Genomic DNA, 21,635 nt, shown 5'->3' with positions numbered 1-21,635 from the left:
TTCTTTTTAATGGCTGAGTAATATTCCATAGTGTATTTGTACCATAGCTTCCTTATCCATTCATCTGCTGATGGGCATCTAGGTTGCTTCCATGAGAAGGACAGTTTTAAAAAATCTCTTTCTAAACAAATAAAACATTAAAAAGATATTGCAAGTTCTCAGAAGGAGAGATACAGCTGCTTAAAAGAAAAAATTGACTGAAGGATGTCAGAGAAGGTGTTGCTCATTTAATTTTCAATGTGACTCAATGAGATTGCACTCAGGTGCCAGATTTTCTGGATAGGAAACATTTATATGCCTCCATTGCTATGTGACCTTGGGCCAGTTACTAAAACTTTCTGTGACTCAGTTTTGTCATGTTTAAATGGGTAAAAAATACTACTTGCTTAATTAAATTGCAGTGAGTGTAAATGTTTCAGTTCAGTTCAGTTCAGTCTCTCAGTCATGTCCAACTCTTTGTGACCCCATGAACCGCAGCACACCAGGCCTCCCTGTCCATCACCAACTCCTGGCGTCCACCCAAACCCATGTCCATCAAGTTGGTGATGCCATCCAGCCATCTCATCCTCTGTCATCCCCTTCTCCTCCTGCCCCCAATCCGTCCCAGCATCAGGGTCTTTTCCAATGAGTCAGCTCTTCGCATCAGGTGGCCAAAGTACTGGAGTTTCAGCTTCAACATCAGTCCTTCCAATGAACACCCAGGACTGATGTCCTTTAGGATGGACTGGTTGGATCTCCTTGCAGTCCAAGGGACTCTCAAGAGTCTTCTTCAACACCACAGTTCAAAAGCATCAATTCTTCTGTTCTCAGCTTTCTTTATAGTCCAATTCTCACATCCATACATGACCACTGGAAAAACCATAGCCTTGACTAGATGGACCTTTGTTGTCAAAGTAATGTCTCTGCTTTTTAATATGCTATCTAGGTTGGTCTTAACTTTCCTTCCAAGCACTAGGCATCTTTTAATTTCATGGCTGCAATCACCACCTGCAGTGATTTTGGAACCCAGAAAAATAGTCAGCCACGGTTTGCACTCTTTCCCCATCTATTTGCCATAAAGTGAGTGTAAATGTTTAAAGAGATAAATAAGTTGATCAGCGACAGTAAGATTAAGGCTTAAAATCCAAACCCAGTCTGGCTGACAGCAGAATGCAAGTTTTAGTTACAGTGTGATTTTGCCAGGCAGTTGAGAGAGAGGGACTATTGAAAGCAAACTCTGTTTTCTGTTTGGGTATCCAGTTGTAAGTCATAAGGCTACTTAATATATTGATCTTTGATAAGAGGGAGTGGCACTGTCATCTCACAAGGAAATACCTGTTCAGTCTTCATTGCAGTGATGTTGCTGAAGTTTGATTTCTTGTGACTTATTCCCAGATCTGGGAAAAGATACAATATTTCATTTGCTATTTTTCATTAGGCCACTTGAGGGATGGTATAATGAAATGGTTAAAGATACAGACTGTGCTGCTAGACTGTTGGGTTTCAAATTCTGGCTTTTCTACTCACTAGCTGTGTGACCAGAACTAGACTGCTAATCTCTATGCTTCAGCATTCTTTCTGTGAAATGGAGATGGTGATGATATGTACCTGCTAAGGCTGTCTTAAGTACAAAATAAATTAATATGTATAACAGGGCAAGGGCTGGTCCATAATGAGCTTTACATATGTGCCAAATAACCAATAAGCATGTACTCCATTCTTTGATGAAGGTTCCATCCTTTGGTTGATATTATTATAAAATCTAGCTCCTGAAGCCACTCTTCAAAGTAGTGATAGCTGTTTGAAGCCTGGGAAACAGCATCACATTTCCTTTTTATAAAACTCTTCTTATAATCCAAAGCAACTTAATCCCCAGACTTAGGTATGACAAAATAAAGGACATTAAGAAAGTGAAATGTAGTTGTTTCTATTGTTTTTTCTGTCTCAAGACTAGTATCATGATTTTACTCATATGCAGAATCTATAAAAAGCAAAACAAAAACAAATTCATAGCTACAGAGAATAGAATAGTAATTATAAGAGGGGAAGAAATTTGGGTTGGGGATGAAATGGGTGGTAAGTGAAATAGGTGAAGGGAGTCAGGTGTATGGTGATGGAGGCATAGCTTAGGCTTGTAGTGGTGATGGTTCTGTAGTGTATATAGATCTTAAACTATAATGCTCTGCACCTTAAACTTATATAGTGATAAAATGATTGGTTCTGTTTATCATTCTATCCCTTGTTGAAAACAGGAACTAAAAAAAATTCTCTCTCCAGGAATCACTCAGGAAAACAGTAGGTTACTGTTGGAAACGTATTCTTTGAAACAATTTCCATCCTTTATCACCTGCCATCTGAGTCACCATGAACACCAACTAACTGAAAATCGTTTGTAGCTCATTTAGGTATTTATGAATCACTTTGTATAACACTGTCTACAGGGCTAGCTGTGAACACCAAGAACGTCATTGATTTTTCTCCATGCATTTAGTTACTCCAAACACCTGCCTTTATACTTTATTCTGTAGGAATAAAAAGTGTTCAGTTTCCAAGAAACTACTCCACAGAAGAATTAAAAAGGGATTTTTTTCCTTCAAAATATATTCTCAATTAAACATGTAAAACAAATAAACACACAAATAGGGTTTTCTATATTATTCTTTTGTAAAAGCATGTTTTCAAGCAGGTGGAAATTCACTCTGGAAATCCAAATATGAGGCTCTAACAGGTCTCACTATGCTATAAAGACATGCAGAAACAGACCTGCTAACCAGAGGAAAGATGAAAAATTTACAGAAGATGGATTCTCCTAGTGGAATTGGCCATCCAAATAAATGTTTAAGGGATTTATTATGGCATCTTTACTGAGTAGAACTAAACAGGGTAAGGGGCTGGTAAGCAGAGTAGATCACTAGCATATTTGGCAATGAGGACACAGACTGGGAATAATGGGACACTCAAGGTATCAGAATCAGAGATTTAGGTCCTAGAAAATGAGATTTCTGTCTTAGTACTTCAGTAGAGCTTAAATAACTAAGAATTAGTTTATTTGTCACATTATTAAATTTGGGAACTTTTTTATGAGTATAATGGCAATGAAGGATCTTGTTATGAGACATTTCTAACTGGCTCTTCCCATTTTAATGGGTTAGGAAGTGTGATAGGGTTTCCATAGTTGTTACTATTAGGGACTTACTGGGAGAGGTTGCCTCTTTCCCGTGGTGCTGTGGGTGAAGTTGGAATATTGAGAACTGAAGTGCCTGAAGTATAAAGCTGATGGGTTCATGGTAGACATCACTAGCACCAAAAACTCAGCCTGAAAAAAGCAGTTGATTCAACAAACATTTATGTAGTACCTTCCAAGTGTTAGATTCTGAATTCTAGGCACAGGTATGCAGTAGTAAATAGGACAGACAAAATGAATGCAGTTGGCCTTCTAGTGGGAGACTGAAGCTGATTTTTACAAAAATTACACAGTATCCAAGTGAAATTCATCCAAGTGAAACTCCTCTACTTCTTCCCCTCAGTTGCTTAGTCTTTAGGATTGTCAAGGTTGGGAGAGAAATTAAAGTATTGCTGTCATTGATCCCTCTAAGCAAAAGGATTAGGCAAAAGGAGCCATAGGACCCCTGAAAAAGGTATTGATTTGGAAAATTTAGAGAATTGGAATCTATAGCACCAGAATCACAAGGCATATTTGTGTAGTTTGTGTTTCTCCATACAAACACTTGCAATGTATACCATACCTGACAATTATTTACTACATCTTTTACTAAGATGAACCTTTTAAATGCAGAAATTGAGTCTCAGTCATATTTTTTCTGATTAATATATTTTTTTCTGAATAGATTAATAAACATATAGATACTACTATAAAATAAGATAAAAGGAAGGAAAAGTGAGGATTTTTAGAATATGATGGACTCAGTTATTTCCACATCAAACTACATTTAATATTGCATCTAGTCATATTCACATTTGGTATAAACAACATTTATTTACATGAAAAAATTCAAACAAAAAACCATTTCCATAGTTTAAATGAGTTTGATGAAATTTAATTTAGGGCAAATTAAGCCAAATTAAATCTCTCCCTCTTGGAGTCATCTAATAGTTCTTTGTTTGCTAATGTGCATTGTGGATACTAAGAAGAGGGATAGAGTAATAAGTATATCTTTTTCATAAAATACATTTGAAAGAAACATCTTTCTTTAAAGCAAAATTGAGAATATCAAGGTATATTACTAGTGAAATCATTGCTATAATAGAAAAGGTTTTGTGTATTGAAATAGGTGATCACTTAGAGCCATTTAAACTAAACCAAGATAATGCTATGACAAATATGTCAACTCATCATCAGTTATTTGAATTCAGTCTTATAGAGTTCTAAATAATAAAGTTGATAAGAATATGTGTGTGTGTGATAGTCACTAAGTCGTGTCCGACTCTTTGTGACCCCATGGACTGCAGGCCACCAGGCTCCTGTCTCCACGGTATTCTCCAGGCAAGAATCCTGGAGTGGGTTGCCATTTCCTTCTACATGATAAAAATATATTTAGCCTTTAACATCTACATAGAAGATCTGATAGTAGAACTTACTGATGTTTAGTAGATTTAGTAGATTTTTTGCCTCTAATCCATCTGTAGTTCCCCTTTAAAAAAGTTTTAAAAAATTCTTTCATCAATGTAAATAATTGCCTGAATCTCCATCATAAATTATTAGTTATTTGAGGAGTGCAATAATCTGGAAGATTGAATTAAGTTACCCAACTGAGTTAAATTCAAATTTAGAATGATAGAAATCAGAACTGTCTATGCAAGAGAATTCTTAAAGCTTCAAAGTTTTTTTGTTATCCAGTCAAAGAAATGTATTTAGAAATTTCAATAGCATATTCTCATCAAAATACTGCCTAATTAGAGAAATTATGAAGGACATATAAATGTTAAAAGTAGGAGTATATTGGTTATTAATTTGACTATTCATATATTAGCCTGTGTTTTTTCTCCTTGAATAAGAATTTAAGACAAAACTGAGACCTAAAGAGATGCTCATCAAACCTACTCTTAATTGTATCCAGGGTAATTTAGTGAGTCAGAAGAATTTTAAATATATACTTATTTTATATAAATGTAGTTTTGAGGAAAAAATACCAAGACTTGGGCTTTGGGATACCCCTGTGGCTCAGCTAGTAAAGAATCTGCCTGCAATGTTGGACACCTGGATTCAATCCCTGGGTTGGGAAGATCTCCTGGAGAAGGGAAAGGCTACCCACTTCAGCATTCTGGCCTAGAGAATTCCATGGACTGTATAGTCCATGGGGTTACAGAGTCAGACATGACTGAGTGACTTTCACTTCCCTTAATGTGTTGTTTCAATCTGCTTTTCCAGTTAAAAGTCATGACTTTGGATAGAGAAGGTGATATGTACCGTGAGCAGCTGACTACACAGATGGTATTGAAGAACAGATCATTGTTTACGGTATCTAAAAATGGGCTCTTAGGAAGGTCAGACTGTATCTCAGATCCTGGTTTATCTCAACTTATGAATCCCTACTAAAGTGCAAGAACTATCTTAGGCATCTTCATAGAAATAGCTTAATTGTTAAATGATCCTGTAACAATTGCAAATGAAAATCCATTTATATTAAAATAAACAGAAGGTTATAAAAATGGTCTAAATTAATAAAACTCAAAAGCAATAGAGTCAAAACACAGACTTTTTTTATATCAGTGCCCTTAGCCTTATAATATGACCACTTTCCTCTGAAGGAACTGAAATATGCATTTGGCAGGTGACTTTCCATTTACATAAAACAATTTTATTTTTTTTGTGCATTTACTTTTTTCATTCAGACTTACTGATTTATTTAGTAAATGCCTTCTGAATATCTGTGAGCCTGTGGCTGCAGAAAGGATGGAAAGTTAAATAAAAGAGGACTAGAGTATTCTAAGGGCTTAACTGAAAGGAAAATATATATATTCACAATAAGAGTATGCAAAATGGATGGGCTTTTCTGGTAGTTCAGTGGTAAAGAATCTACCTGCTAATGTAGGAGATGCAGGTTCGATCCCTGGATTGGGAAGATCCCCTGGAGAAGGAAATGACACCCCATTCCAGTATTATTGCTTGGGAAATCCCATGGATAGAGGAACCTGGGGCTTTAGTCCATGGGGTCGCAAAAGAGTCAGACACAACTGAGCGACTAAAAAACAAACAAATACAAAATGGGACAATATTTGAAATAATCGGGGTGACTTAGACAAAAGTACAATTATGCTCAGTAATTATCAGAAACTAAAGAAAACAGTGACAATAGAATTAATTTTGTGTCTCTGTATAGCTGTATAATGAGTATGTATAACATAAAAAAGATACTTGAACTTTCAGCAGGTGTAGTTAATATAATCCCACAAGTACCAGAGAAAGCTACTTGACATATATCCTTGATCAACAGCAGCTAACAAACGGGGTGAAAGTAGACGATGTTTTTAAGGGACATATCCACATGGTGGAAGCTACTGGTTTAAATGTGGAAGCTCTGTGTTATACACTTATCTGAAAAGTAAAGGAGAAACAATTACAATTAGTGTTCTTAGAAGTCTGCCAGATTTTTTTTTCCATTTATTTTTATTAGTTGGAGCTTAATTACTTTACAAATGCCAGATATTTTTAAAGCAGACTAAGAATATGCATGAGACTCTCTAATGACCTAAAATTTTGAACATAACTTGTGCATAAACAAGAGGCACCTTTCCTTGACTCTATCACCACACTCCAACCCTGATTCTGTCCCTCCTTTTTTCCAACAAAATTGAAAAAAGAAATCATACATTTGGTGAACTATTTCTTAAAGCTACCATTCATCACTCAAAGTGTTAAACTTTTAATCTCAACATTCTGCTTGAATGTCTCTGACTGTAGGCAATAGTGAAGGCCAAATTTTGTTGTCATCATCTTGGAACACTATGAAAAACATTTTGAATTGCTGATGTCACTTGTTCTTGGCTCATTGCTCCTTCTACATCTATTAAGTTTCTCAACCAATTTTCCTTATTACATTTTTGCTGCCTATTCCAGTAATTGTTGATGTTCCCTTAAGTATCCATTACTGATCATCACTTTTGTGTCCTCCTTTTCTCCCATGCCTCATTTACTACTTAAACACTGATAAACCCTAAATCTAGGTCAGGTTATAAAGTTATAACTTTCTCCTGAACTCCAGACCTACATGTCCAGTAGTTTACTAGAGCAACCTGCAAAGAGACAATACTGGATCCTAAAACTCATTTAAAATTTTACTTTTTGTATTTCTCTGCCACCTACTCCAGGTTGCCTCATGTTAGTTTAGTTCATCAGAGCCCTGCTCCAAAATCTTCTGCTTTATCTTGAAATTGCTAGCTAACTATTAAAGTCTTAGTATTATCAAGCTCTTCATATCTGGTTTTAAGTCGTGTCTTCAAATATCAGTCATACCTCTTTCCACCACCTGCTCAGGCCCTAGCTACACAGAGTGCATTGCCTTTTGTGTTATTGCACAGGCTTTTTTTTTTTTTTTCTTTCCTGTTTGGTATATGTATGCATCCCAGTTAAATCCTCCTTTAACTATCCCTGGATGAGATGGCAACTCTGACTAGTGACTTGTATATTTACTGGGTTGTCTGCAATATTCATTCAGGTTTTTCTGTAAGATATCCTAGAAAACCCTGAATGAACTTATTGATCAATGAAATAGTTTAGCAGGCATTTCTTTCTACTAAAATTATTTGTTCTTTTGAGATAAGTCAGTTTAAATGCTGGGGCATTTCTATTCATTTCAAACAGAACGTAGAAACATAGTATTGGAAATAAAATGGAACTACTTCACAAAAACAGTTGCTATTGAACAGAAGGAATAAAAATTGCAAATTCGTATGTATTTCTTGATGTTGCCTAACATACAAAGTTTCTAAAAGGTGAAACTAAAAACAAAAAATAAAGACAAACTTAAAATCACAGCAGGAGTGCACAATATATATCTTTCAGTATCTGAATGAGCAACATTATTAACATGTTTAATTTATGTGTATAGATCAATGCACATAATTGTAGAATATATATCATTACAAAGGACACACAGACCATTTATGAAAATTGATCAGATGCTGAATCATATAACAAATTTCACTATACTGTAGAGGGTTGACATCATGTTGAATAAGTGCTTTTTGTACAAGTTATTTGAATCAGAAAATCTCCAGCTATTAAGAAATTAAAATATTAAAATACTTATTGAGTAAAATTTCAACTTTAAAATGCTTAGAAATGAATAAAAATTAAACTACTGTATTAAAAAATGTAAAACCAATGTTAGGGTAAAACGTACTTCAAAACACATATAAGAAAAAAATAAGTCAGAAAATTGGTTATTAACATCCGTCTCAAGTTGAGGGAAAATGGTGCATTTAACTCAAATGCAGAAGGAGAGAAATAATAAAGATTAGAAGGTAATATATTGAAAAATATTATACAATGAACCAAATATACGGTAGAGATGATCAACAAATCTAACATTTGCTATTTGAATAAACTGATAAAAGTGGTAGATATCAATGTTACTGAACAAATTAAAAAAAAAAAGAGAGGCATCAAAACTAACTCATATCAGGAATAGAAGTTAAGTCTCTTTAAATCCTGAAAATGCTAAAAGATGTTGGAAATAGCTTTTAAAAAAATAAAATGTTGCTTAAAGTAAACTTATAGTTAAAATTTAATTTAACCAAAATGATAATCTAAGTAGTTGCATTCTATTAATGCAGTGAATAATAAAAATTCCTGTGTAGCTAAAGCTCATAGTGAAGGATATAGAGGGAATCTTTCTCATGATAAAAAAACAAAAAGTCTACCAAACACCTACAACAAACAATGGACTTATTGGTAGGTTTACTTTTGAGATCAAACGAAGGGTGTCTAGGAAAACTACTTCTGTTCATTGTTCTGGTGTTCCTAATGGGTGCACTGATTCAAAATGCATACACACACTCATGTGCATGTGCATATATACATGAATGCATACATACATGTATATAGGCACACTTTTAAAGCTCAGAGATCTAAGTGGAATATATGAAACCATTATTGTGTATAATGTGAGTGCAGATAATAAATTGAAAAGAATATACAGGTGAATTAAATTTGCTCAATATAAGGTCAATAGAAACTCAATTTTATTCCTATAGACAAGTGTTATAGAAAATAGAAATACTATATACATTCAATGGAATATTATTTAGCCATAAAAGTGAAATAAATATTGCTATATGCTACAAATAGATGAACCTTGAACACATTATGCTAAGTGAAATAGATAGACAAAAATATTTTCAAATTGTGTGATTCCATTTGTATGAAAGTCCAGAATAGGCAAATCCAGAGAGGCAGACTAGAGGTTGCCAGGGAAAGTGGATAAGAGAGAAATGAGATTGACTGCTCATAGGTATAGGGTTTCCTTTTCAGAGTCTGTAAATGTTCTGGAATTCATGATTATGTTTACAAAACATTGTGAACATAATATGAGCCATTAAATTGTCCAGTTTAGAATAGTGAATTTTATGTTATGTGGATTATATTTTTAAATAGTCAATAAACTGTTAAGGAAAAGGTTGAGGATCCCACTCTTCTACCTACATCATGTTGAGGTAAGACATGATATAGATACATGTAGTTAAATGGGATATGTTGATATCTATTAATAGAAACACCCAAGTATCTGTGGACAATTAATTTATGGAAAATTACCTTTGCATAACAGTGACAGAAGTAAGATACTTTCAGTAAATTTTATCGCATCAATCTGGAAAATAGTAACATTTTATAACAAATCACAAAGCAAAACATTAATTTCAGGTAGGTTGTGGATTAGATGTGAGAGGCAGAAGAATACGATGACAAACTTTAGTTTCAGAAGAAAATAGAGAAGATTATATTCTATATGATCATTTTGTGTAATGCATGTGCCACAAAAAGATAGAGATGGTTAAATTTGCTTTAAAACTTAGATTAATTTGCAACAAGAGGCACAAAAAGTGAATAAAAGGGTGAGATGTGGAGGGGGAAGCTGAAACTCCAAAACTTTTGCCACCTCATGTGAAGAGTTGACTCATTGGAAAAGACCCTGATGCTGGAAGGGATTGGGGGCAGGAGGAGAAGGGGACAATAGAGGATGAGATGGCTGGATGGCATCACTGACTCGATGGGCATGAGTTTACGTAAACTCCAGGAGTTTGTGATGGACAGGGAGGCCTGGCGTGCTGTGATTCATGCGGTCGTAAAGAGTCGGACACGACTGAGTGACTGAACTGAACTGAACTGATGATGGCTCAGACAGTAAAGAATCTTCCGGCAATTCGGGAGACACAGTTTCGATCCCTGGGTCAGGAGGATCCCCTGGAGCAGGGAATGGCTACCTAGTCTAGTATTCTTGCATAAAATTTCACTGACAGAGGAGCCTGGCAGGCTCCAGCCAATGAGGTCACAGAAAGTCAGACATAATTAGCAGCTAACACTTTCACATATATGTATGTACACTGTTTTTGTATGTGTCCTGTATATATGTATAGTACTTGTATGCAAGCTGTGTATATACATGTGTGTATGTACACATATACAGTGACAGACCATGCTGTGGGCCTCTAAGTGTTAGCTGCATTCTAGTGCTTGATCTGATGGTTAATTACATGAGCATTCATTTTGTGATAATTTATTGAGATATAAGCATTTATGCTTTTGCAAGTTTCTTACATGATTTATAAGCTATGACAAACTAGGACAACATATTAAAAAGTAGAGACATTACTTTGCCATCAAAGGTCCATGTAGTCAAAGCTATGGTTTTTCCAGTAGTCGTGTATGGATATGAGAGTTGGACCATAAAGAAAGCTGAGTGAGAGATAGTCACTTAGTTGTATCTGACTCTTTGTGACTCCATGAACTGTAGCCAGCCAGGCTCCATTGCCCATGGAATTCTCCAGGAAAGAATACTGCAGTGGGTTGCCATTTCCTTTTCCAAAAGAAAGTTAAGCACCAAAGAACTGATGCTTTTGAACTGTGGAGTTGGAGAAGACTCTTCAGAGTCCCTTGGACTGCAAAGAGATCAAACCAGTCAATCCTAACGGAACTCAGTCCTGAATATTCATCAGAAGGACTGAAGCTGAAGCTCCAGTACATTGGCACCTGATGTGAAGAACTGACTCATTAGAAAATAAGACCCTGATGCTGGAAAAGATTGAAAGCAGGAGGAGAAGGGGGCAACAGAGGGTGAGATGGTTGGATGGCATCACCAATTCAATGGATGTGAGTTTGAGCAAGCTCTGTAAGTTGCTGATGTACTGGGAAGCCTGGCATGCTACAGTCTACGGAGTTGCAAAGTGTTGGACATGACTGAGCAACTGAACTGAACTGAACCAATAAACCAATAACTTGTATTTGTGAAAAGGAAAGAAAATATACCAAGTATTTTCTATGCCTCTCATGAGAACTAAAATCCATGGACAGAGATTTTGTACCTTTGAAGCCAGGCTAGGGATTCCAAAAAGCTTTATCATAGCTTAACAAAATCCACTGCTTGCTCCTCTCAAGTGAACTGCTGGTCTTCTTAAATGAGTCTAAGCCCTAGAGAAGGAATTTTAATAGATTCATTCTGGCCAGTTTGTTACCAATTAATGGTCCAGCATTATGTATTTAATTCTGACCAGATAACCTAATTTAAATGTTATGACAAAAGATGGGAACACATATTGACACAGAAAACTGTATACACAGTGTAAAATTGTCATGTTTATTGTTGTTTTTCATTCTCTTTTACATATAGTTTTTTTTTCAATATTTGTATGATATGTAATTTCCAATTTAATTCCTAAGAAAAAAGGAAAAGATGATCATATGTTTAAAAAATAATCTCCTTTATTTTATAGTAATAGTGGTTAGAAGTTCAATATTTCTGCTCAAACAAAGAGGCGGGCAGTTGTATTTACAAAAGGCTTCAAAGTGTTTGCCGTTGCCTTTACACAAGACAACATTTTTAAAACCTTTGCATCCCACAGCAGGTGCCAGGTCTTCTCAGGGATTTGTGCTGTTCAGACACTGCCTTTCATTTGAACTTCAAATACCTTAAAAACATAGAGGCTGCATTTAGATATAATTTGAAATTAAAACCTTTTTTATTTGTGTCATTATAATATCCATGGATTTAATTTTCAAAGATGAATCAAAGTCAAAACTAATTACTGTCTGATAATCAACAAAGGCAGAAAAATGAGAAAATACTTTTTAAAATGAAGCTTTAGGTCACCTCCCCCATAAGAAAAATAAATGCATATAATAAATATCATGAGATTTCAAGTTTGTTTAGTAACAGTCTATCTTTTTGAGAATTTAAAGAATTATGATGAATAATTACAGTCACCTGAATAGTTGGAAATGTATTTTCAAGATCTAGACTATATTTTTTGTCTTTGTATGGCAGAATATGAGATTAAGTAGACACTTCCATTTAAGTGAAAGCCTAGAAAAGCTGGTTTCCTAATCTATTTTCATCAATCTACAACTTTATAAATGCAATGATATTATAGAATTATTAAAAAAAATTGTGTATCTACTTTAAAAACAGAAAAGTAATTTTTCCCTCTTTTTCTAATTAGGCTTGGACTCTTGGATCATCTGGTGACTTCAGAATTCTGGTAAGACACTTCTTTTTTTATAGTACTGTCAATATTTTCATTTCTTTAGCCACAAATTTTTGGAGGTTATCTTTCTTCCTATCTCAAGCTTAATCCTTTTTCTTAATTCTCTCCTCATTTCCATCACCTAAGATTGAATCTCCTAGGGCTGTTAGGAGAAGGTCAATTCCATCTTAACTCATATGGGATGATCTGTTAAGTCCAGATACTTCTTGAAGATTCAACTTTATGGGTTCAGAGAATATTCCAAGGAAGGGTAGCATTTGTTCCTTAAGGAAACAAAAATCAACACTGGAAGAGTCTCAGATAGGATAAAAGGTTATTCAGGTAAAATGCAGAGAGTATCAACTAGAAATGTTTTTCTTTTAAAAGAGACCAACAACAAAATAAAAACCACAGATAGCTGAGTATGATAGCTGAATTTTTAAAAAGGTTTTTATTGCTACAGTGTTGATATTATACTTTATGTATTATAGAACTAGAAACACACTGAAAGCACTGAATTTTCAACATTAAAACTCTTAAAATTTCTATAGTATCCGCCTGCTACATACAAGGGAAAGATAGATGGTTTAATTAAAAAGATGATTAGTTGAGGTAGAAGTTTTTCTATAAGTTGTATTTTTCCAAACTTCAGGTTCATATTTATCTTACACTCCATCCAGTCTCCTTTTCCCCTCCATATACTATAGAAACATTCCTCATATTCAAATTCATCTATTGGGATCCTACAATGTTCTGAATCTATGCAAGACTGTAAAACATAGTTAATCTCATTTTTTTTAAATTATTTATTTTTTTCTCAATAATACTCTGGCTTGGGTTTTTATTTTTGTGGTCAGAGAGTCTACAACTTTCCTGATTGCTAGAGTCACCCTTTCTATAATACTCAGCCAAGAGTAGTATAAAATTCTAACTAGATACCTTGCAGGAGTAGAGTCTTCTATATCACTCTTTCCTAATAACTAGATATTGCTGGGATACATGGGAGACTGGTGAGAGGTCCACATGTCTTTGTTACTGTTCATTACCTGTTGCTCACAAACACTTCCAAGGATTTCCAAACTTGTGTCTTCTGGTCCTCCTGGCATGACTATTCTGTGCAACTTCAGGCCCTATTCAGTTTATAGCATCTGTCAAATGGTAGCAAAGCTGACACTATTTATTCTCAGATAAGGATTAGGGTTAACATTCTATCCCTTCAGCACTTTCTACAAATACTGTAGAAAACTTTGCTGAAGTATTTGATTTATTGTCGTGAAAACTGAGATACAGAATCATAACACCAATGCTTCCTAGATACTTTCGCTATCCTAAACCTTCTCTTGGTTGTATTTGTGGGATTTGGAGGTGCCTCCTGTAATTATCCTTCTTTGAATTCTAACAGCCTTTTTTCATTTAAGTTGGCAGTGTGTTCTTGCATCTTCATCATCACACTTATCTTTTGGGTCTGTCTTCTAATTTATCTCATTTCTAATACATTTCATAAAACAGATGGTTCATCAAATCAGCACTTACCTTCATACTTCTATATCCTACCATATCACCTATAAGGATATTTACCTCTAAACTGTTATATATGTAGTAATTGAGTTCTGCCACGCTAACTCAAAAGCAGTCTTCCTTGAAAACATACAAAAAACTCAAAGCTAAATTCTTTCCTTGCACAGCCCCCATTATCATTATGTCAGCTTCTGTAAACAAACTGCCTGTACACCCATATTCTATTCATCCCTCAAGGCCAAGCTCAACTCCAACTCCCATTTTCTCCTGGAATTCTTCATTTCTTTAAATATTGTGGTTTGATTGTGCCCTCTCTGAACTCTTTATTTTCAGGATCACAAAGTTTAGCACTTTAACTTGTGCTATTATGTGCTCTATTGTGTGTATATTTTCTACTTTGCATTTTTGCAGGCTTGTTAAATGAGGTAGCAATAGCGTCTTAGGCTATTTACCACAGTCTCTTAAATATTGCTCTGTTTTTAGTAGTTCCCCAAGAAATATTTTTAATTAACTTATTTAGGATCTCACCTGTACTCACTCTACTAAAAGCTCAAACCTAATATTTAATTTCTATATTGTTTGCTTCTGTGAGTTTTAATAGAAAAAAAATTACTTGAATATGGAGGATGTTTAAGATATAATTCAGAGTTTGTTTCAGTTAATACTGATATAGTCTACAAAATTGTTTTTGGAGTGTAATTCAGAGAAAAGAAAATAAAATCAAAATTCAAACTGGACTAGTATTGAAATGTAAATGATAATATGCAAACTGTTACAAATTAAATAGATCAAAATGTATTCTCTTCAATTATTGTATAACTCTCAAGCTAAAAAAATAATATTTGCTCTGGAACTAAATGCCAGCAATAAAAATTCACTTCCATATGAAGAGCTAACATTGCCCACATTGTAGTTGAAAATATTTACAGAAAGCCTTATTGCAGCATTTTTTCACTTACATAAAATAATGTGTTTAAGGTTTATGATTCACTAAATTTTGTATCTGTGTGTGCAATTGCAGCAATCTGTTCCAATTCATGAATTTTAGTTTCTGCACCTGGAGTTTGGACCTTTTAAGAGGTCAAAATAATAACACATTCATAATTACGTAAGGATTCATTGTGTATCCGGTGCTTTGCCAGGTGCTCTTTTTTATTGTACATACCCTCATTTCTACCTTCCAAACATAATCTGAGGCATGCATTTTGATCTCTAGTTTATAGCTGAGGAGACAAAGGGTCAGAGAGCTTGGTTAGTTCATCTACAATCACTTAATTATGATGCTGAGATTTCAGTCTATTTCTAGGATTCCAAAGACCTCACTGAGATGTTTTCTCAAGAAAGATTTACCCCAGTATGCTTTTAGTAATATCCATTTCTACGTGTTTAATAACAACTCTGGTTGCAGTCTGTAATGAAAGTGATACCGAAGTAGTTCAAATGAGATTTAGCCTTTTGTACTATATAATTATTTCAGTTCAGTTCAGTCGCTCAGTCATGTCTGACTCTTGGTGACCCCATGGACTGCAGCAAACCCGGCTTCCCTGTCCATCACCAACTCCCAGAGCTTGCTCATACTCATGTCCATTGAGTCGGTGATGGCTTAGGAGGGTAAATCCAAGGTGGGTGGCTTGTCAGTCTACACCCAAATTTTGCGTTTGCATATACATTTTATATCACATATATCTATCTTTTATATCATATTTATATCTACCTAATATATATATAAATATTCATATTCATTCCATTATTAACCAAAACAGAATCTACATACTGGAAGCCCACATAGCCCCAATCACTATGGTGATTAATGCAGGTTTCATTCTCTCATTTGTGTTCTCACTTTACTATTGCAAATTTTTAGTTTGGCCGTCCTGATTTTTTTAAATAGTATTATTAACAACCTGCAGATTGCATTCATGTGCTTAGTATTAGTCATGGAATTTCTTTATAATAATAATATAAAATGTTCAACTGAGTATTGTGTTTTCTAAGAATTGGGTGTTGTCTCTGATATAGAGGGATTAAAAATATTTCTTAGACATATACCAAAATGCCTGTACTTTGTACAGTATTCCCTCATCAAGAATTATATATTTGCTGTTAAAATACTGTGTGTTTTCTAAAGGTCTTATTAAGAAACAAACCATACACATATGCCTACCTCACAGTTTTGCATTAGGAAATACATATACATATATAAATACTTTATTTTACTCCACTTGTAGTTATTATAAAACATTGGCTATATCCCCTATATTGTACAACATATCCTTGTAGCTTATTTTATATTTAAGGGTTTGTACCTCTTAGTCTCCTGCCCCTATTTGCCTCTCCCCCTTCTCTAGTGGTGACTGTATCCATAAGTCTGCTTCTATCCTTGTTATATTCGTTAGTCCACTATGTATTTTAGAGTCCACATATAATTGATATCATACAGTATTTGTCTTTCTCTGATTTATTTCACTCAGCACAATACCTTCAAGTCCATCAATGTTGCTTCAGATGGCAAAAGTTCATTCCTTTTATGGCTAAGTAGTATTGAATTGTCAATATGTACTTCAGATTCTCTATCATTCACCTGTTGATGGACACTGTGCTGGCTTCCATGTTTGCAGTTTTAAATAAAACTGCTGTAAACACTGGAGTGCATGTATCTTTTTGAATGAGTGTATTTTTATGAATATATTCCTAGGAGTAGAACTGCTAGATAATTGTTATTGTTGTTCAGTCACTCAGCCGTATCTGACTCTTTGTGACCCCATGGACTGCAGCCTGCCAGGCTTCCCTGTTCATCACCATCTTCTGAAGTTTGTTCAGTCTCATGTCCATTGAGTCAGTGATGCCATCCAACCAACTTGTCCTCTTGTCCCCTTCTCCTCCTGTCTTCAATCTTTCCTTGCATCAGGGTCTTTTCTAATGTATAGGGTCTTTTCTAATGGGTCAGCTCTTTGCAGCAAATGGCCAAAGTATTGGAGCTTCACCTTCAGCATCAATCCTTCTAATGAATATTCAGAATTGATTTATTTTAGGACTGACTGGTTTGATCTCCTTGAGTCCAAGGAACTCTCAAGAGTCTTCTCCAACACCACAGTTCAAAAGCATCAATTCTTCTGTTCTCAGCTTTCTGTAGTCCAACTCTCACATTCATACATGACTATTGGAAAAACCATAGCTTTGACTCTAAGGACCTTTGTCAGCAAAGTGATGTCTCCATTTTTTAATGTGCAATATAGGTTTATCATGGCTTTCTTCCAAGGAGCAAGCATCTTTTAATTTCATGGCTACAGTCACCATCTGCAATGATTTTGGAGCCCTCCAAAAATAAATTCTGACACTGTTTCTGCTGTTTCCCCCCATCTATTTGCCATGAAGTGATGGGACCAGATGCTGTGCTCTTAGCTTTCTGAATGTTGAGTTTTAAGCCAACTTTTTCACTCTCCTCTTTCACTTTCATCAAGAGGCTCTTTAGTTCTTCAATTTATGCCATAAGGGTGGTGTCATCTGTGTATCTGAGATTATTGATATTTCTCCTGGAAATCTTGATTCCAGCTTGTGCTTCATCCAGCCCAGCTTTTCTCATGATGCACTTTGCATATAAGTTAAATAAGCAGGGTGACAATATACAGCTTTGACATACTCCTTTCCCGGTTTGCAACCAGTCTGTTCCAAATTCAATTCTAACTGTTGCTTCCTGACCTGCATACATATTTCTCAGGAGGCAGGTCAGGTGGTCTGGTATTTCCATCTCTGGAAGAATTTTCCACAGTTTGTTGTGATCAACACCAAGTCTTTGGTATAATCAATAAAGCAAAACTGGAACTGTCTTGCTTTTACGATGGTCCAGCAGTTGTTGGCAATTTGATCTCTTTGATCAGAGATCAAAATCCGGCTTAAACATCTGGAAGTTAACAGTTCAGGTACTGTTGAAGCCTGGTTTTGAGAATTTTGAGCATTACTTTACTAGCCTGTGAGATGAGTGCAATTGTTCAGTAGTTTGACATTCTTTGACATTGTCTTTCTTTGAGGTTGGAATGAAAACTGACCTTTTCCTGTTCTGAGGCCACTGCTAAGTTTTCCAAATTTGCTAGCATATTGAGTGCAGCAGTTTCACAGCATAATCTTTCAGGATTTGAAATAGCTCAACTGAAATTCCATCATCTCTATTAGCTTTGTTCATAGTGATGCTTCCTAAGACCCACTTGAATTCAAATTCCAGGATATCTGGCTCTAGGTGAGTGATCACACCATCGTGATTATCTGGGTCATGAAGGTCTTTTTTGTACAGTTCCTCTGTGTATTCTTGCCACATCTTCATAATATCTTCTGCTTCTGTTAGGTCCATGCATAGACTTGCTGTGGCAAGTGGAGGCTATTCTTTACTTGCAGTGGCTTCTCTAGTTGCAGAGAATGGGCTCTAGAGCATGCTAGTTTCAGTAGTTGTGACTCACAGACTCTAGAGTGTATAGGCTCAGTAACTGTGGCATATGGATTTAGTTGCCCCCCTGGTATATGGGATTTTAGCTCTTGGACCAGGGATTGAATCAGTGTCTGCTGCATTTGCAGGCATATTCTTAACCACTGGACCACCAGGGAAGTCCCTATAACCCATTTTTTAATCAGAATGTTTTTGTATATCAACTCTACCTCAATGAAAAATTTAAAAGAAATACTTTGTAAATTTTAAAGTCATATACACTTATTAAAATTATTTTCAATGTTAGTTTTCTGTGATGTGAATGTAAAATACATGTTTAGAGACCAAAGAAAGGAATCATACTATCATCAATTCATTTATTTATTCTCTCATATCTTATTGAGTAACTTACTTGTGTAAACAATCCAATAGAGTTTAGATAAGTTAAAAATGTTGTGACTGAGTTCACATACTGTCATTTTGTGTGTTCTGTGTAATTCTGCTGCTTTTATTTCTTTATATTTAAAATTGGTATTGACTAAATGTCTCAACATTTGTTTTAGGCTTTTCATTGTCTCTCTTTACCTTGCTGAGATAGCAGATTATTGGACAGTGTGAGAGATTTTGTTAGTATCCGTTGATATTAGGGTTTCCTTTCATTCTTGAGCAATGGAGAGATGCTGTTTTTCCTCTACTTTACAGTTAGGTGTGGCCATGTGATTATTTCTAGCCAAGGAAATCTAAAAAAGTGTACCACTCTGGGGCAGAGGAGGTGAAAACACATGATGAACTTTCTAGTCTCTCTTTGCTTCTACAGAAGGGGCATCAGTTTGAAATAACAGAGCCACAGTGGTATATCGTCCTGGATCCCTGAGTCACCTCATGGAAGAGAGCTGCTGTGACAAGGTCCTGAGCCAGTTTAAAAGATCAAGAAGCAAATTATTTGTCTTAAGCCACTGAGTTGCTGTGTTTTGCTTGTTTTTATGTTCTTGGTTTGTTACAGCAGCCTAAAGTCTGCTCAAATAAATCAAATGGTTATTGTGAAAATGAGCATCATAGTATTTATGTAATTTGAAATCTGGAGTCACATTTCCAAAGGCACATTTTAGCAATATGATTTTTTATTTAAAAATAGTTTTCTTCTGTCGCCAGATAATCTGAGGTACAACTTATTTGCTTGGCCTAGCAGTAACATAGGTCCTCAAAATGACGACATTAAGAAGGGAAAAGATACAAAACAAGTATCTAAATTTAAAATGGTACACTTTACAATTGAAGATGAATAACGTTCTTGTAATAATCCTTTTAGTTCTTCAATCTTACCTGATACAGAATAACATTCATATCAAGGACCATAAAAATAATCATTTCATTTTTCCTAAGTTAAGAGTCTCCTGGTCTTAGACGATTTTTTTGGTAGGGTTTTCAGCATCATCTTTGTTCAAATTTTTACTCTCTGAATTGATGTGCAACAATGCCCTCTCCTAAGTCAGTTTTTTTTTTTTTCTTCCTTATGTGGTGGAAGCTTCCATGTGTTAGCTCAGTTTTACTTTTTAAGAGATATAATACTTGAAGTGCCACAAACATGCCAACTAGTATCATTTATACAGTAATTAATTAAACATAACCTCTTTTCTTAACAAACAGGAATGGAAATCAAAAACAGTTGTATACAATTACCTGGAACTGAAATGATTTAATTCCACTGCCATGGAAGGGTAAATTAGGCAACAAATTGTGCCTAATTTTATTTCATGGCAGTCATTAAAAGCCTCTAAAATGGTCATGGGAGTAAAATCTACCAGTATAATGTTGATTCAACTTTTAAGAATCAGAGTTATCACATCTGGGATTCAGGTTGACTTGAGTGGTACATCATTTCAACTTCCACTCATTTTTGTACCTTCTTATTCCTCTCAACTAATTTCACCTTCAGGATCAGAGTTCAGAAAAGCTTTTCAAGGCAGTACATTCCATTTTGGGAAGATGGCTAGTTATTAAACATCAGTTCAGTTCAGTTGCTCAGTCATGTCCGACTCTTTGTGACCCCATGGACTGCAGCACACCAGGCTTCCCTCACCATCACCAACTCCCAGAGTTTGCTCAAACTCATGTCCATTGAGTCGGTGATGCCATCCAACCATCTCATCCTCTGTCGTCCCCTTCTCCTCCCATCTTCAATCTTTCCTAGCATCAGGGTCTTTTCCAATGAGTCAGTTCTTCACATCAGGTGGCCAGAGTATTGGAGTTTCAGCTTCAACATCAGTCCTTCCAATTAATATTCAGGACTGATTTCCTTTAGGATTGACTGGTTGGATCTCCTTGCAGTCTGAGGGACTCTCAAGAGTCTTCTCCAACACCACAATTCAAAAGCATCAATTCTTTGGTGCTCAGCTTTCTTCACTGTCCAACTCTCACATCCATACATGACTACTGGAAAAACCATAGCTTTGACTAGGCAGGCCTTTTTTGACAAAGTAATGTCTCTGCTTTTTAATATGCTGTCTAGGTTTGTCATAGCTTTTCTTCCAAGGAGCAAGTGTCTTTTAATTTCTTGGCTGCAGTCATTAAACATACATCCTTAGAACTGAGCAAAAACTGTCATATTAGTAATTTGCTTCCCAGCAGGGCATAAGACTTGAATATTTGCTAATAACAACCCTGAGTTGGGTTCTACAATTTTCAGTAACTGGACTATATATAGGTGAAATGTCCTTTTAGTAGAAAAGTGCATTATCTATATTTTTATTTAAGCCACTGTCATCTATTAATAAATGCTTTTATGAAAATTATTTAGGGATTCTGGTAAATCTACTGACATTCTCTTAGTACTAACATATTGTAAGAATGTTTTGTAATTTCTTAAGCATGGCGTTCCTTGCTTGGTTTCTTGCCTGCTGTCCTAAGTCAAGCAGTACTTCTCCAGGTGCTCATTAAAAAATAGGAACACTATCCTGATTGTTTTTCATTAATTTTTTAAATTGCCTGTTTATTGTTCTATTTGTTGTATGTTACTTCCTCT

The 21,635-nt window shown here is 35.3% G+C and overlaps 1 protein-coding gene across 38 annotated transcripts in view; it reads left to right on the top strand.

The window, feature by feature from the left end:
* Window positions 1–21,635, top strand: part of PTPRD (protein tyrosine phosphatase receptor type D) — a 2,322,816-nt gene that overhangs the window by 881,549 nt on the left and 1,419,632 nt on the right. For all 38 annotated transcript variants that reach the window (XM_070480470.1, XM_070480471.1, XM_070480507.1 and 35 more), the window contains one exon: window positions 12,655–12,693. The gene's annotated coding sequence lies outside the window, so the exon portion shown is untranslated. The remainder of the gene's footprint in view (window positions 1–12,654; window positions 12,694–21,635) is intronic.

Source organism: Odocoileus virginianus, chromosome 18 (assembly GCF_023699985.2).
Source record: "Odocoileus virginianus isolate 20LAN1187 ecotype Illinois chromosome 18, Ovbor_1.2, whole genome shotgun sequence".
NCBI lineage: Eukaryota > Metazoa > Chordata > Mammalia > Artiodactyla > Cervidae > Odocoileus > Odocoileus virginianus.
The sequence above is the reverse complement of the archived record's forward strand: the minus strand, read 5'-3'. Positions and strand labels throughout refer to the sequence as shown.